The sequence below is a fragment of the Theobroma cacao genome, chromosome 4 (assembly GCF_053813885.1).
Source record: "Theobroma cacao isolate CCN51 chromosome 4, ASM5381388v1, whole genome shotgun sequence".
Lineage (NCBI taxonomy): Eukaryota > Viridiplantae > Streptophyta > Magnoliopsida > Malvales > Malvaceae > Theobroma > Theobroma cacao.
In genome coordinates, this window is record NC_142642.1 from 7,743,661 (window position 1) to 7,759,444 (window position 15,784).

A 15,784-nucleotide genomic window follows, 5' to 3' on the forward strand; every position below is an offset into this window, starting at 1 on the left:
TTTTCACTAACTAGGGGCAAAATGGTCATTTGCCACCTGGGGACAAAATGGGAATTTTAGAAAAGATTTTTTGACCCCATTTGACTTATTAGAGTATAATTTGACTTATTGAAGTATGATTTGAGGTTTAGAAGTGAAAAATTTTAATTTCGGTATAATTTGGAGTATAGGGGTAAAATGGTAATTTTGCCACCTCAGGGGCAAAATTGTAATTTTCCACCACCAGGATATTTTTTCCAGCACATGGTCTTCCTTGTCTTCATCTTTGACCCTTGACTAAACATGTGGTGGAGATAAAATGTTTAAATTTTTAAAATTTTAAAAACGGGCCAATGACATGATGCCATGTGTCATGCCTTTATTAATTTATTATTTTCCTTTTTAAAAGGCACAAAATCAGCCCATCTTCCACCCCATGGCCGGCCAAACCAGCAAGAAGAGAGAGAAAACAAAAACAAAACCCTAGAGAGAGAAAATCAAAGAAAAAGTGTGAATTTTCAAGGAAATTAAGTGAAAAAGGTGAGTTTTTTCTATTAAGCTTGAGTTTTCTTATTCCCAAGCATTTCTCTTTATTTTCCATGATTAAATTACATGTTTTCATGATGAATTAAATTCTGGAAAAATGGGTTAGGAGAGAGAAAGTTGTTGGATTTATTTCATTTTAATTTATGTTAGTGTTTTTAGTTAGTTTAGCATATTTAGAAACAAAACAACAAGAAAAGAATTTATTTTCTCCCCCAACCATTAATGGCTGAATTTACCATGTAGTGAGTGAGGATGAGTTTGATTTTATTCTAGGAGAATTGGTTAAGGAATGATGAATTATGAGCCTAGAAAAATAATGGGAATTTTCAGAGCAAAAATACGAATTTTTACCCACTAGGGGTATTTTCGTAATTTGCTGTTGGGACTGATAATTTGCACCACACTGAGGGACATTAAGTTAATTTGGGTGCAATTGAGGTATAGAAACTGAAAAGAATTAAATTGGAGTTTAAACGGACCCGTTAGGAATTTAATCGGGTGATAAGACGAATTAGGCCAATACCGGGTTTAGATAGTTACCAGTGCATTTTGCATTCCATATCATGCATTGGTAATCTAAATTAATTTAATTTTGATTTAGTACCAACTTGGTGAAACTCTCAATTTTGTATTGTGTCAAGGTGGTGAGTCCTCCGATAAAGGCAAGAAAATTGCATCCGAGGACCAGTAGACAGAGTGCTTCGAAAGTCTGCATTCTAGACATAGTGAGTAAACTTACCGTCATTTTAATTATCTAGGGTGGTTTTTAGATGCTTTCATGAATTCTATGGAAAAAGGAATTTAAAAAGATAAATTTTCATGTTTTATGAATAAATGAGTTTCAATGAAATTAAATTATAAATTGTTTTGAAATTAATAGTGATTTTGAAAAATAGAGTACACGGAGACTGTTAATTGTGGCAATTTGATTGTTTAAATTAACTGGCTTATGATAAATCGAGCATGATTGGCTAGTTGGCAATTGTATTGAAATGCGAATTGTTTGGTTACCTTGAAAAACTACGAATTACAAAATTGCCATATCATGTTATTGAGTTTTATTATATGGTGGATTATATATTAATTAATCACTGCAGTAGGGGGTTTCTGTGGACCAGCCTTTTAGAGGGGCACGGTAAACCCCATTATATTCTTACCTCGAACGGAGAGGCGCGTAGGGTATCTCCTGGGGTAAAGTTTAGGGTTCACTTCACGCTAAACCACCACGTGAGGGGGAACTCAGCCAACGCCAAGGAACGGCTATGTTTTCAAAACAAAAACATGATTTATGTGAAATGTGAATTTTAATAGTCTTGGCGGTCTCGGTAGGATGGCTCGGCCAAGGTGTCCCCGAGAATGGATTTATGGCACAAGCCTAGATTTTTATGAGATTCATAAGCCTCTTTACGTGTTTCGAACAAAATGTGTTCTAATGCTATAACCCAGTTTATGATGATTTACTTTATTGTCTCCATGTACTCAACTCTAGATGTTTAGGATGATGTTTGTTTACTCATTGAGATTTTATAATCTCACCACCCTCCTTTCCACCCATTTCAGGTTCAGTATAGACTGTAGATAGCTGATCTCATCGAGGACTACAGTGGGATCTGCATTTTCCAAACCGTAGGTTCAAAGTCCTCTTTACTTTTGTTTATTCGGGGGCACTCTTGTTATTGTAAATTAAATTAAATATTTTGGCTTACTGTATTTAAGTATGTATAAATTTATTTAGCTTTTACGTTATAAAAATTATTCACGTATAACTCTATAAATATTATTTTATAAGAAAATAAAATATTTTACTTAATATTTCTTTTATTTTCTTATTATATTCAAATAACCATAATTTCGTTTTAAATGAAGATTTTAGACTTTTAAACTCATTTTGAATATGAATTGTGTGTTTTGTACTTGTACATTACGTTTTAGCCAGTTTTAAGATTTTTGAGAAAAATGACCAAAATACCCTTGTGAGACGAAAAATTAATATTTTATTTGTTTAAAGTTGGAAACAGCTTAAAATATTTTAGAACACGATATTTGACAATGGTTGCTCACAAGGGAACAGAGAAACTGATAGTAAAGCCTTGCGGGGTTTCGGGTTGACATTCCGGGCAATAAGTGTCTACCGGGACACCGCGACGGTTGTCACGGGCTCGAGGGGAGTACCGGGTCGTGACACTATGATTGATAGATAAGGATAGAACTCTAACAATGAGATAGGGTTCACTACTTTAGGCATTGAACCATAAGTTATGGACTTACAACCACTCTGTGAACAATCTAGTGAGATAAATTCAAAAGATTTCTCACAATGAGAAAACATTAAAGCTCAAAGAGCAAATGGCTATGTAGTCAAGTTGGGACTCGTGACTAATATGTCACATGTAAAACCTGACCTTATAAATATATGTCATAACATACATGCACTGAGTAGCATGTTATTATGCTAGGAAAGTCCCTAAGAATAGATGAAACCCGGTATCGTACCTAACGGTACACTTGAGTTGATTTAATCTTGAACTAGTTCAAATAGGAATCGTAGGATGAAATTTAATATTTTATAGTCAAGGAATGACTAAAATGATTATTCGGAGTTTGAGGGTTCATTAGGGGTAAAATTGAAAATTTTGATGTTCAGGGGCAAAAATCGTCATTTTGCCATCTAAGATAATAATTTGATCATGGAGTGAAATTTTTGACCAAGATTAACTATTTGGAGTATAATTTAATGATAAGAAGTGAAAAAGTTTAATTTTGGTGATTTTTGGAGTGTAGGGGCAAAATCATAATTTTACCACCAGCAGACAAAATTTGAGATTTTGAAAGAATTTAGATCAAATTTTACAATTTGGAGAATGGTATGAGTATAAGGGATGAAAAATATGTCTATGGGCAATTTTTCAGTTTTTTTGGCAAAAATGTAATTTTTCACTTTTACGGGGTAAAAGTGTAAATTTCAAAAATTACTCCACCGAGACTTTGAATAGGTCTGAGAATTTTATTTAAGCTATGGATATGTGGGACAAGTGTATGGTGAAAATTTGGAAACAAATGGATGAAATTTTAAAAATGGGCCATGGGAAAGTGACATGTGGTATTTTTTAATTATATAATATTATTTTAATGAAAAGTCAGCCCATTTAAACCCCATTTTAAGTGCTGGCCGGCCATAAGGAAGAACAAGAGAGGAAATAGAGAGGAAAGGAAGAAAACAAAGAAAACAAAGGGAAACTAGAAAAATTCAAAGGGGAATTCGCGTTTTTTGCCCGTTTACGCGTCTAACGGTAAGATTTTTCGACTTTAGCTTGATTTTTACCTTTCTTATGCCTTTGTTTCCATTTAGCATGCTTGCGGAGAGAGATCTAAAAGTGACATCAAGGGCTGGATGAAATTCTAGGGGAGAGATTTTGAAATTTTTAGGTTTTGATTTTTAGTTAAATTGGTAGTTTTAGTTAGTTAAATGTGTTTAGAAATTAAATTGGGCAAGAAAGCATTAAATTTTCACAATACCCACCTCCTCTCCAAACATTTCAGGTTTGTGGTAGCTTGTAGATACCCTATTTTGTCGAGGATTCCCGCTGACATCTTTACCACACAGACAATAGGTTTCTAGCACCAACACTGGGTGTATTTTGGGCCACTTGTCACTGTAATAATTATTGTACATTATAACTTTGAAAATTTTTGTATGTGTGAATTTATTTTACTTACACGTTACAAAATATTTCTTACACGTGTTTCTATAAATATTGTTTTATATAAAAAATGCTATATTTTAATCAATATTTTGAATAATGATATATATCTATAAATCCTTTTTAAAAAAAATTTCTTTGGATTTATTTGAGCCGGAAACGATCGGTAATTGTTTTCAATGGAATGTTTAACAACGATTGCTCACAAGAAAGGAAAGAAACTGATATGTAAGCCTTGCGGGGTTCCGGTTGGTATTCCAGGTAATGAGTGTCAATCGGGATGTCGTGACGGTTGTCATGGGCCCGAGGGAGGTTTTGGGTCGTGACAATTCAATTGGTATAAGAGCTTTTGGTTTAAAAGCTTATGGTTTTGAAAGAAGTTTTTGATTTTTAAAGTTCTTGGATTTAAAGTTATTTTTTTAAAATAATTTACAAGTTAGTGTGGCCTAGTTAAGATTAGTTAGTTGCATATAGAGTCTTAAGTTGTCTAAACCAATTTCGTTCTTTTTGTAGATCATTATGCCTCCTCGACGTGAGCTACCACCTATTACTAGATCTACCGGTAAGGGAAAAGGTCACCCCAAACAGAGTCAGTCGGATTCCATAGAAGAGGAGTCAGCTGCATCTTCTTTTAGAGCAGTTCCTACTGCTGAGTCTACGAACCTTCTTGTACCTCCTCCACCACCTGTTGCTACTCCTAGCGTACCTGCCATGACACCTGAGGCAACTCAGGCATTAGCGACTTTTCTCACTGCTCTTACGAGTCAGGCTCAGGCTGGTCCAATTCCACTCGTTGTTTCCCATGTAGCAACCCCAGTACCACCACCTACTATTCCACCCCAAACACCAGATGTCTCCATTTTTAAGAAATTGAAGAAAGCTAGACAGTTAGGCTGCGTCTCGTTTACTGGTGAGTTGGATGTGACTGCAGCTAAGGAGTGGGTTAATCATGTTTCGGAGACTCTTTCTGATATGAGATTATATGACGATATGAAGCTAATGGTGGCTACTAGATTACTAGAGAAAAGAGCTCGTACTTGGTGGAATTCGGTGAAGTCCCGTTCCACTACTTCTCAGACATGGTCTGACTTCCTCAGAGAATTTGATGGTTAGTATTTTACTTACTTTCATTAGAAAGAAAAGAAAACAGAATTTCTGAGCTTGAAACAAGGAAATCTAGCTGTAGAGGAGAACGAGACTCGTTTTAACGAGTTGATGTTATATGTGCCGAATCTGGTGAAATTTAAGCAGGATCAAGCCAATTATTTCGAGGAAGAGCTCCGTAATGAGATCAGGGAACGGATGACAGTGACTGGTAACGAGCCACATAAGGAAGTTGTGCAGACGGCCTTACGGGCTGAGAAGCTCGCCACTAAGAATAGACGGATCCGAGTTGAGTTTGCAAAGAGAAGGAATCCACCTATGTTCCCGAGTCAGTCTTCAAAGAGAGGCAGAGAGTCCACATCTACTGTAGGAAGTACTACCTCAGCGTTTGTGGCATCCACTAGACCTCCATCTCAGCAGTCACAGTCGAGATCTTCTAGATTTGATCGGTTAGTGATGAGTAGTCAAGGGAGGGCTTCAAGAGGATTGGACAGATGCCGTAATTGCGGAGGATTTCATGTTGGGTCATGTAGACAGCCTGTAAAGTGTTTTCAATGCGGCCAACAGGGCATATCAAGAAAGATTGTCCTCAGTTGAGACAGGGTACAATAACTACTTCTACTCCTCCGACTCGTCTTAGTATACAGCGGAGAGACACTTCGGGATCACAGTCCAGACAAAGCCTAGTGATACGATCAGGCATGGGGAGTAATACCCCAGAGCAGCCATCTTTCATACCGCAGCCCCAGATTTCGACCAGGGTCTTTGCAGTGACTGAGGATAAAGCTTGAGTTCGACCTATCACAGTGACAGGTACTATGATTGTGTTTGATAGAGATGCACATGTTTTGATAGATTCAGGCTCCAATAGATTGTACGTGAGCATATCATTTGCATCATTCTCAGATAGGAACCTGTCACCATTAGAGGAAGAGATTGTAGTGCATACTCCTCTAGGCGAGCGGTTAGTAAGAAATACTTATTATAGGGATTGTGGTATTAAAGTTGGGGAAGAAGAATTTATGGGTGATTTAATCCCTTTGGAGATTCGGGACTTTGATTTGATCTTGGGTATGGATTGGTTGTCCACTCATCGAGCAAAGGTGGATTGTTTTAAGAAAGAAGTGATTCTCCAGAGTTTAGAGGGAGCAGAAGTTGTATTTACGGGGGAGCGTCGAGTATTACCGTTTTGTGTAATCTCGACCCTCAAAGCTTTGAAATTGGTGCGAAAGGGATATCCGGCATACTTGGCTCACGTGATTGATATATCGAGGGAGGAACCTAAGTTAGAGAATGTCCTTGAGTAAGTGAGTTCTCTGATGTATTTCCTGATGAATTACCGAGACTTCCTCCTGATCGTGAGTTAGAATTCACCATTGATTTATTTTTGGGTACTGCCCCTATCTCTATTCCTCCATATAGAATGGCTCCGGCAGAGTTGAAGGAGTTGAAAGTGTAGTTGAAAGAGTTAGTGGACAAGGGTTTTATGCGCCCTAGTACATCTCCGTGGCGAGCACCGATTTTATTTGTGAAAAAGAAAGACGGTACACTTCGATTATGTATCGATTATCAACAACTTAACAGAATGACCATTAAGAACAAGTATCCGTTACCGAGGATTGATGATCTTTTCGATCAATTGTAGGGAGCTACAATGTTTGCTAAGGTTCATCTGAGGTTTGGGTATCATCAGTTGAGGATTAAAGAACAGGATGTACTCAAGACAGCGTTCAAGACTTGGTACAGTCATTATGAGTTCTTGGTCATGCCTTTCGGGTTAACTAACGCATCGGTAGCTTTTATGGATCTCATGAATAGGGTGTTCCACCCTTACTTGGACAAGTTTGTTATTGTATTCATTGATGATATCCCGGTTTACTCAAGAGATAATGATGAGCATGCTAACCACTTACATATAGTATTACAGACTTTGCTGGAAAGACAATTGTATGCAAAGTTTTCGAAGTGTGAGTTTTGGTTTCAGGAAGTGGTATTCTTGGGACACATAGTATCGAGAGTTGGAATATATGTTGATCCCAAGAAGATAGAGGCAATTTTACAATGGGAGCAACCTAAGACAGTGACGGAGATTCGTAGTTTCCTCGGATTAGTCGGTTATTATCAAAGGTTTGTTTCGGGGGTTTTTCTTAATAATAGCTCCTTTGACCCGTCTAACTCGTAAGGGAGTTAAGTTTGAGTGGGATGATGTTTGTGAGAATTGATTTCAGGAGCTAAAGACCGGTTAACCTCCGCTCCCGTTTTAACACTTCCTAGTAATGGTAAGGGATTTGTAGTATATAGTGATGCCTCAAAGTTGGGATTGGGGTGCGTGTTGATACAGGATGAAAAAGTTGTGGCTTATGCTTCTAGACAGCTAAAGAGGAATGAAGCAAATTACCCTACCCATGATTTAGAGTTAGCAGCAGTGGTGTTTGTTTTAAAAATCTGGAGGCATTACTTGTATGGTGAGCATTGTCGGATATTTACGGATCACAAGAGTTTAAAATATTTGCTCACCCAAAAGGAGCTTAATTTGAGGCAAAGGCAATGGTTGGAGTTGATAAAAGATTATGACTTGGTGATAGACTATCATCCGAGAAAGGCGAATGTTGTAGCTGATGCCTTAAGTCGTAAGTCTTCATCGTCTTTAGCAGCACTTCAGAGTTGTTATTTTCCAGCATTATTAAAGATGAAATCTCTTAGGGTCCAGTTGAGAAATGGTGAGGATGGATCCTTATTGGCAAACTTCATTGTGCGACCTTCGTTACTTAATCAGATCAAGGACATTCAAAGGTCTGATGATGAGTTAAGGAAAGAAATTCAAAAATCGACCGATGGGGGAGTTAGTGCGTTCAGACTCAAAGAGGATAACGTCTTGATGTTTAGAAACCGAGTTTGTGTTCTTGAGGGAAACCAGTTGAGACAGGCGATCATGGAAGAAGCCCATTCATCTGCCTATGCATTATATCCTGGAAGCACTAAGATGTATAAGACTATCAAGGAGAATTATTGGTGGTCGGGTATGAAACAAGACGTAGCAGAATTTGTAGCAAAGTGTCTCGTATGTCAGCAAGTTAAGGCCAAGCATCAGAGGCCAGCGGGTACACTTCAATCTTTACCTATTCCTGAGTGGAAATAGGAGCATGTAACTATGGATTTTGTTTTGGGACTGCCGCGGACACAGAGGGGAAAGGATGCGATCTGGGTTATCGTAGATCGGTTGACTAAGTCCGCTCACTTTTTAGCTGTCCATAGTACATACTCTATTGAGAAGCTAGCTCAACTCTATATAAATGAGATTGTGAAGCTACATGGACTTCCTGTTTCTATAGTGTCAAACCAAGATCCTCGATTCACTTCTCCATTTTGGCTTAAATTCCAAGAAGCTCTCGCAACTAAGTTGAGATTTAGTACTGCTTTTCACCCACAGACGGATGGTCAATCCAAAAGAACTATTCAGACTTTGGAGGATATGCTACGGGCTTGTGTCATTGACTTTACTGGGAGTTGGGATAGACACTTGCCATTAGTGGAGTTTGCTTACAACAACAGCTTCCAGTCTAGCATTGGTATGGCACCATACGAAGCTTTATATGGAAGGAAATGTCGTACTCCACTTTGTTGGGATGAAGTGGGTGAAAGAAAGTTAGTTAGTGTGGAATTGATCGATTTAACTAATGAAAAAATCAAGGTTATACGAGAGAGGCTAAAGATAGCCTAGGATAGGCAGAAGAGATATGCAGATAAACGGAGAAAAGACTTGGAGTTTGAGATCGATGATAAAGTTTTTCTTAAGGTTTCTTCTTGGAAAGGAAAAAATTTGAATACTTTGAAGTATTAAATCTTATTGATTATACTATCATGATAAATTATGGTGTTTTATTGGATAATGAAAAGTGTGATTCGATTTGTGAAGACGGGAAAGCTCAACCTCAGATATAACCCTTTCGTATCATTGAAAGGATTAGGCCAGTGGCTTACAGACTTGAATTACCCCTGGAGTTAGATCGGATCCATAATGTCTTCCACGTCTCGATGTTGAAAAAGTATGTTCCCGATCCTTTCCACATTCTAGAGACACCATCGATTGAACTGCATGAAGATTTAAAGTTCGAGGTGCAGCCGGTACATATTCTAGATCGAAAGGATCGAGTACTGAGGAACAAGAGTATTTCAATGGTCAAAGTGTTGTGGAAAATTACTCGAATGGAGGAAATGACATGGGAAGTAGAGCATCAAATGAGGAACCAATACCCGCATCTATTTATCGAATCTGGTAAGTGAAATTTTGAGGTTAAAATTTTATTTTAAGAGGGGTAGAATTGTAAAACCTGACCCTATAAATACATGTCATAACATACATGCACTGAGTAGCATGTTATTATGCTAGGAAAGTCCCTAAGAATAGAGGAAACCTGGTATCGTACTTAACGGTAAACTTCGGTTGATTTAACCTTGAACTAGTTCAAATAGGAATTGTATGATGAAATTTAATATTTTATAGTCAAGGAATGACTAAAAATGATTGTTCGAAGTTCGAGGGTTCATTAGGGGTAAAATTAAAAATTTTGATGTTAAGGGGCAAAAATCGTCATTTTGCCACCTAAGATAATAATTTGATCATGGAGTGAAATTTTTGACCAAGATTAACTATTTGGAGTATAATTTAATGACAGGAAGTGAAAAAGTTTAATTCTGGTGATTTTTGGAGTGTAGGGGCAAAATCATAATTTTACCACCCGCAGACAAAATTTGAGATTTTGAGAGAATTTAGATCAAATTTGACAAATTGGAGAATGGTATGAGTATAAGGGATGAAAAATATGTCTATGGGCAATTTTTCAGTTTTTTGGGCAAAAATGTAATTTTTCACTTTTACGGGGGCAAAAGTGTAAATTTCAAAAATTACTCCACCGAGACTTTGGATAAGTCTGAGAATTTTATCTAAGCTATAGATATGTGGGACAAGTGTATGGTGAAAATTTGGAAACAAATGGATGAAATTTTAAAAATGGGCCAATGGGAAAGTGACACGTGGTATTTTTTTAATGATATAATATTATTTTAATGAAAAGTCAGCCCATTTATACCCCATTTTAAGTGCTGGCCGGCCATAAGGAAGAACAAGAGAGGAAATAGAGAGGAAAGGAAGAAAAGAAAGAAAACAAAGGGAAACTAGAAAAATTCAAAGGGGAATTTGCGTTTTTCACCCATTTACCCGTCTAACGGTAAGATTTTTCAACTTTAGCTTGATTCCTACCTTTCTTATGCCTTTGTTTCCATTTAGCATGCTTGAGGAGAGAGATCTAAAAGTGACATCAAGGGCTGGATGAAATTCTAAGGGAGAGATTTTGAAATTTGTAGGTTTCGATTTTTAATTAAATTGGTAGTTTTAGTTAGTTAAATGTGTTTAGAAATTAAATTGGGCAAGAAAGTATTAAATTTTCACAATACCCACCTCCTTTCCAAACATTTCAGGTCTGTGGTAGCTTGTAGATAACCTATTTGGTCGAGGATTCCAATTGACATCTCTACCACACAAATAGTAGGTTTCTAGCACCAACACTGTGTATTTTGGGCCACTTGTCATTGTAACCATTATTGTACATTATAACTTTGTAAATTTTTGCATGTGTGAATTTATTTTACTTACACGTTACAAAAGATTTCTTACACGTGTTTCTATAAATATTGTTTTATATAAAAAATGCTATATTTTAATCAATATTTTGAATAGTGATATTTATCTATAAATCCTTTTAAAAAAATTTTCTTTAGATTTATTTGAGCCGAAAACGACTGGTAATTGTTTTAAATGGAATGTTTAACAACGATTGCTCATAGGAAAGGAAAGAAACTAATATGTAAGCCTTGCGGGGTTCCGGTTGGCATTCCAAGTAATGAGTGTCAATCGGGACGTCACGGCAGTTGTCATGGGCCCGAGGGAGGTTTCGGTTCGTGACATCACATGAGTATAAAAATATGTTGTAAATATAAGAATGCCTGGAAATGTTGGTTTAAGGCAATGATTAGCTTGCCATTAGGTAGACCTGATGAGGTTATGGTCTTGATATACTTGTAGACGCAAGGCATAAATTGTGAAACGTGCTTCCCTCACGAGTTTCAATTTATTTTGAGCAATTATCAAGGTAAAGTGCCTGATAAAGGTAACAAAGGTTGAATTGTGCTTCAAATGTTTAGAGAACGAGGGTGATATGGCTTGATTAGATGGTACTACCTTTGGTGAGGGAATAGAAATACGTTATGGGAATTGTAGAGATCTTCTTATAAAATAGATGATGATTTGAGAATTTAAGTACTCATAGATGAGTAAAGGTTTGGTAATGAGACATGATCTAGAGTTGAAATACTACAATATGAATTTTGGCTAAAAAAAAAATTGATCTTTAAGACACATGGTGTCCAGGGATGGTGCCAACTAACGATTGACTTTTGCATTGAAAATAAAACATCGAAATTGGCTTTGTGTAATCATCACATTGTGGTGAACATGATTTGATTAAACGTGAGAAAAGATGATTCCAAACTTGATTGGATGGTTATTTCAGTATTACAAGTGGCTTATTGAACTGGTTATGCTTAAGACTACTCGTAGTTAAAATTTTTGGAAATATTTATGTATGGATATATATGCTGCATATTGGTACAAAAAAATATCATACAGAGTTGGTTATAATTTGATTCGATGATGATATCCTATTAGTGGTTATAGCACTAGATAATGACTAAGATAATCTATTGATAATTTTGGCAGTGAATAAGTTGATTATAATGTTGTTAGCTTAAAGGTAAGCGTTTATACTTTTGGTATAAGCTCATCATATTCTATTTTATAGTGATCAAACTTGGTGTTTTGATATAGTCTGAGAAGCTTGGCATATGAACTAGCTTAACCATGAGCTAGAAATTATTAGGTTATTATGAAGTACATAAATAGAAAAGTATGACATGAATTTAATATCCTAAAGGGCAATGGAAAATGATGTATCAGTTTTGGTATAGCTCCAATATATAGTTTTGATATATGAAGATTTGGGGAAAAGTTTATAGCTTATGCATGGAGATGTGCATTTGAATTCATGTAATTAAAAGTGTAAAATCTGCCTTGATTGGCATAAAGCCCATGATTCAAAATGGAGGATTATGGATTTAATTTTCTAAGGTAAAAAGGGCTAAAGAAGTTAAGTTCGGAAAGGTCTTAGTAAATGATTCCTTGATTTTAAAGTGCACTTAAGGAAAGATAAATGTTTAATTCATCTTCAGATTGAAAAACTAATGAGGCCATGAGATCTGGGAATTGGAATAAATTTGACGAATTTCAAGTTAGATATGTTGTATGTGATTGATGACGAACAAAGTAGCTATGACATTGGAAATATAGAAACAGTTAGTAATCAAGGTAAGACTTGGAAAAAAACTTTAAAGGAAAATTTTGACCAACTTTAACCTTGAGAGGTTGAGTTATTGATTAAAGAGATTAGTTAAGATCATAATGATGTATGTGAATGTCATGATTTATTAAAATGCCTCGTGGTATAAGTTAAGATTTATCTAGTGAGCATTCGATCATGAAAGTACTAGAGTTTTGTTTTTGGGAATATGGTTACTGATGGTTATCGGATTTGAATTAACCATGATATTGAATATATATGAAATGAATAAAGAGTGTTTGATCCTTATGTATCGTGAAATGTTTAAATGGAATTTGCATGGAAGTATGTAAAATGGAATAGAGGTGGGTTGACGTTTTAGACCTATAGTCAATGGGCGAAATAAATGCTTGAATGTTGGAAGGTTCGATAAAAGTTCAAGATAGAGGAATTGTAGATGGTTAAGTAAACATGCATAATTGATGATTTAAGGATGATTTGATTGAGGTGTGACCAGAATTAATAGCATATTTGAATTCCCATCATAAGATCAAGAATGATATTGTTTTAATCCAACAAAAGTAGTACACATATTTATATATTATGACATTGTCGAGTTTTTTATAAAAGATTGGAAGCTGATATGATGCATAAGCCAAGATCTTATGTTAAGAATGGCCAACGGAAGTGATGTAAAAGAATTTTAGAACTTTGACTGTTCACCCTACGTCGATTTGAATTCGAGGACGAATTCATTTTCAGTGGGGGAGACTATAGTACCCCATACCTTGATATGGTGGCTAACGATGCTAGTTTTATGATATTTATATTTATTTTATGTTTTAATAGGAGTAGGATCAAAAATAATTTCAATTGGTGAAGAAAGGTGCACAATGGCCTGTTGCTCTACTTGCATATGTTTTGGTTTTTCAAGTATATCTCCCATTACACAAGTCCAAATGACATGATTTTTAGACCATTAGAAATCTAAGAGGTAGGGATACAACTTTGATGTTTATCACTTTGCCTAGTTCTGGCAGAAAAGTGGTCAAAATCTTTGTTGAAGTGAAAGTACTGCGTTAAAGAAACATAATTTAGCAGAACATTTGATCTCCGCGGCGTTGGAAATTGAGAGCCGTGACCCTCACTGTAATTTCCACAAATAACAAGTTTATGGGATTTTTGAAGCTAGGGATTTTAGGGGCTATTTAAGGGACCTCTTTTAGAGGATTTTGGACCTTTTCCCAGTGTCAAAAGAGTAAAAAGATTACACAAGAAAAAGAGGAAGACAAGTGGCCTTATTAAGGGCATTATTATAATTGCATGAGAAATTAGATAAGCTTTAACTATAACGATCTCATCTTTTCTAGCAGCTTCTACATTTCTCTAGCAACTTCTTCTTCTTCCTCCTCCCATTTCACGTTTCTCTCCTCTTCCATGAAAACTTCTCTCAAGCTTCCATCACTCTCTCAAACTAACCTCAATTTTCATGCTTTACACACCCTGTTGTAGGGTTATTCATACTCTTTTACTCCTTCACCTTAAACAAACCCTTAAAAGTCTTTCTTCAATACTTTCTCTCACTAGCTGAACTTTATAGAGAGAGAAAGAGAGGTTTCATGTTAGCTTGAGGACTCATGGGAAGAAATTTCATTACAATCACCAAGGTGAGTGATGAATTAGGACTGGTTTTAAGTTGTTGATGATGGCTAGTAATTAGAATTATGAGTTGTGTTATTTTTTGAAATTGTTTATCTATTTCTAGTGTTACTAAAGTAGAGAAATGAAATAGCCAATCATATGGTAATTGGAAGATAGATAGGAAAGGCTATTGAAGCTTGATTTGGGAAATAGCTTTTGGAGTGATATTAATGTAAATTGGATTGGCTGTGATGTTTTTGTGCGTGATAGGTTCCAACAAGGCCCCTCAGCCCCATTTAGACCATTAGGAAGGTTAGAGTCGATTAAAGGTTCAACAAATACCGGTAAGTGAACTTGCATTTCAAAATGCTTTAGGGAAATGTTTACGTGTTTCAATGAATCATTTGGGAATTTTATCAGTTTTTTCTTTAAAATTTCCTGGGAACAAGCCTTTGATAAAATGTTTGATGTGGTAAAATGTGAAATGTGTAAAAGGATGAATCCATGTGTTTTTGTATAATGTTGATATATATATATATATATATATATATATATATATATACTATGTCATAAATGGTACCATTGTGTGACAAATACAACCGTGCATGTGCGAGGTGAATGTGCACTTGTCGGTGATGATGGTGGTGAGGAAGATGGATGGTGATACTGTCCAGCTATGTGCATGATATGGTGGGATACACATGAGCTGGGTGAGATGGGATGTCTGGCTATGTCACGATGTGGTGGGATGCATATGACCTGGGTGAGATGCACATGATGAATTTTGAAAATTTGTCGTTATTTGCAAATTGATTTTATTGCAACGAGAAACATTCTGTTTATATTGCCTTACTTGGATAATTGCTAAAAATTTCCCTTCTTTCCAATTTCATGCTGAATACAGTTCCTTCATCATTAAATAATTTTACAACCAAAGGTTTAATGGAGGGATTTTAATAAGAACTTTAACTAAATGTCATTATTTTTAAATAAGTGCATCATGTTTTCTAAACCATTCCTTGTCACTGCTTGTTCCTTTCCTATGTTCACTCACTGGGTTTATACTCATGTTTTTGAACTTCATGTTTTAGGTTCTCTGAGTTAAAGGTGATTGGATCCTAAGACGAGGTGCTCTTCCCTATCCATTGCCTGGTAGGTTTGTCATGATACTAAGTGTTGGCACCCACGCCTATAGTCACTCCGCTGATGGTTTAAGTCTTTGAATGTGTACATGTAAACTGGATGTAACTTGCTAAGAATTGCTTGGCAAACTATTTATGTATATTCTGATTAATGAATACCATTATGAGTAAATACCTGGATTTTATGAATTGATTTCAATGAAGTTATTATTTGAACATTATGATTTATAGATCTTAAAAAGGGAGTATGGATAATACATGGACTAATGTACAAGTTCAT

The 15,784-nt window shown here is 35.9% G+C and overlaps 1 long non-coding RNA gene across 1 annotated transcript; it reads left to right on the plus strand.

Annotated features, from left to right (window-relative positions):
* The first annotated feature begins 416 nt into the window (after positions 1-416).
* On the plus strand, positions 417-2,279 carry LOC148763110 (uncharacterized). Its single transcript, XR_016025694.1, has 3 exons — positions 417-519; positions 1,167-1,250; positions 2,086-2,279. It is a non-coding gene; the product is annotated as an uncharacterized LOC148763110 (long non-coding RNA).
* The last annotated feature ends 13,505 nt before the right edge of the window (positions 2,280-15,784 follow it).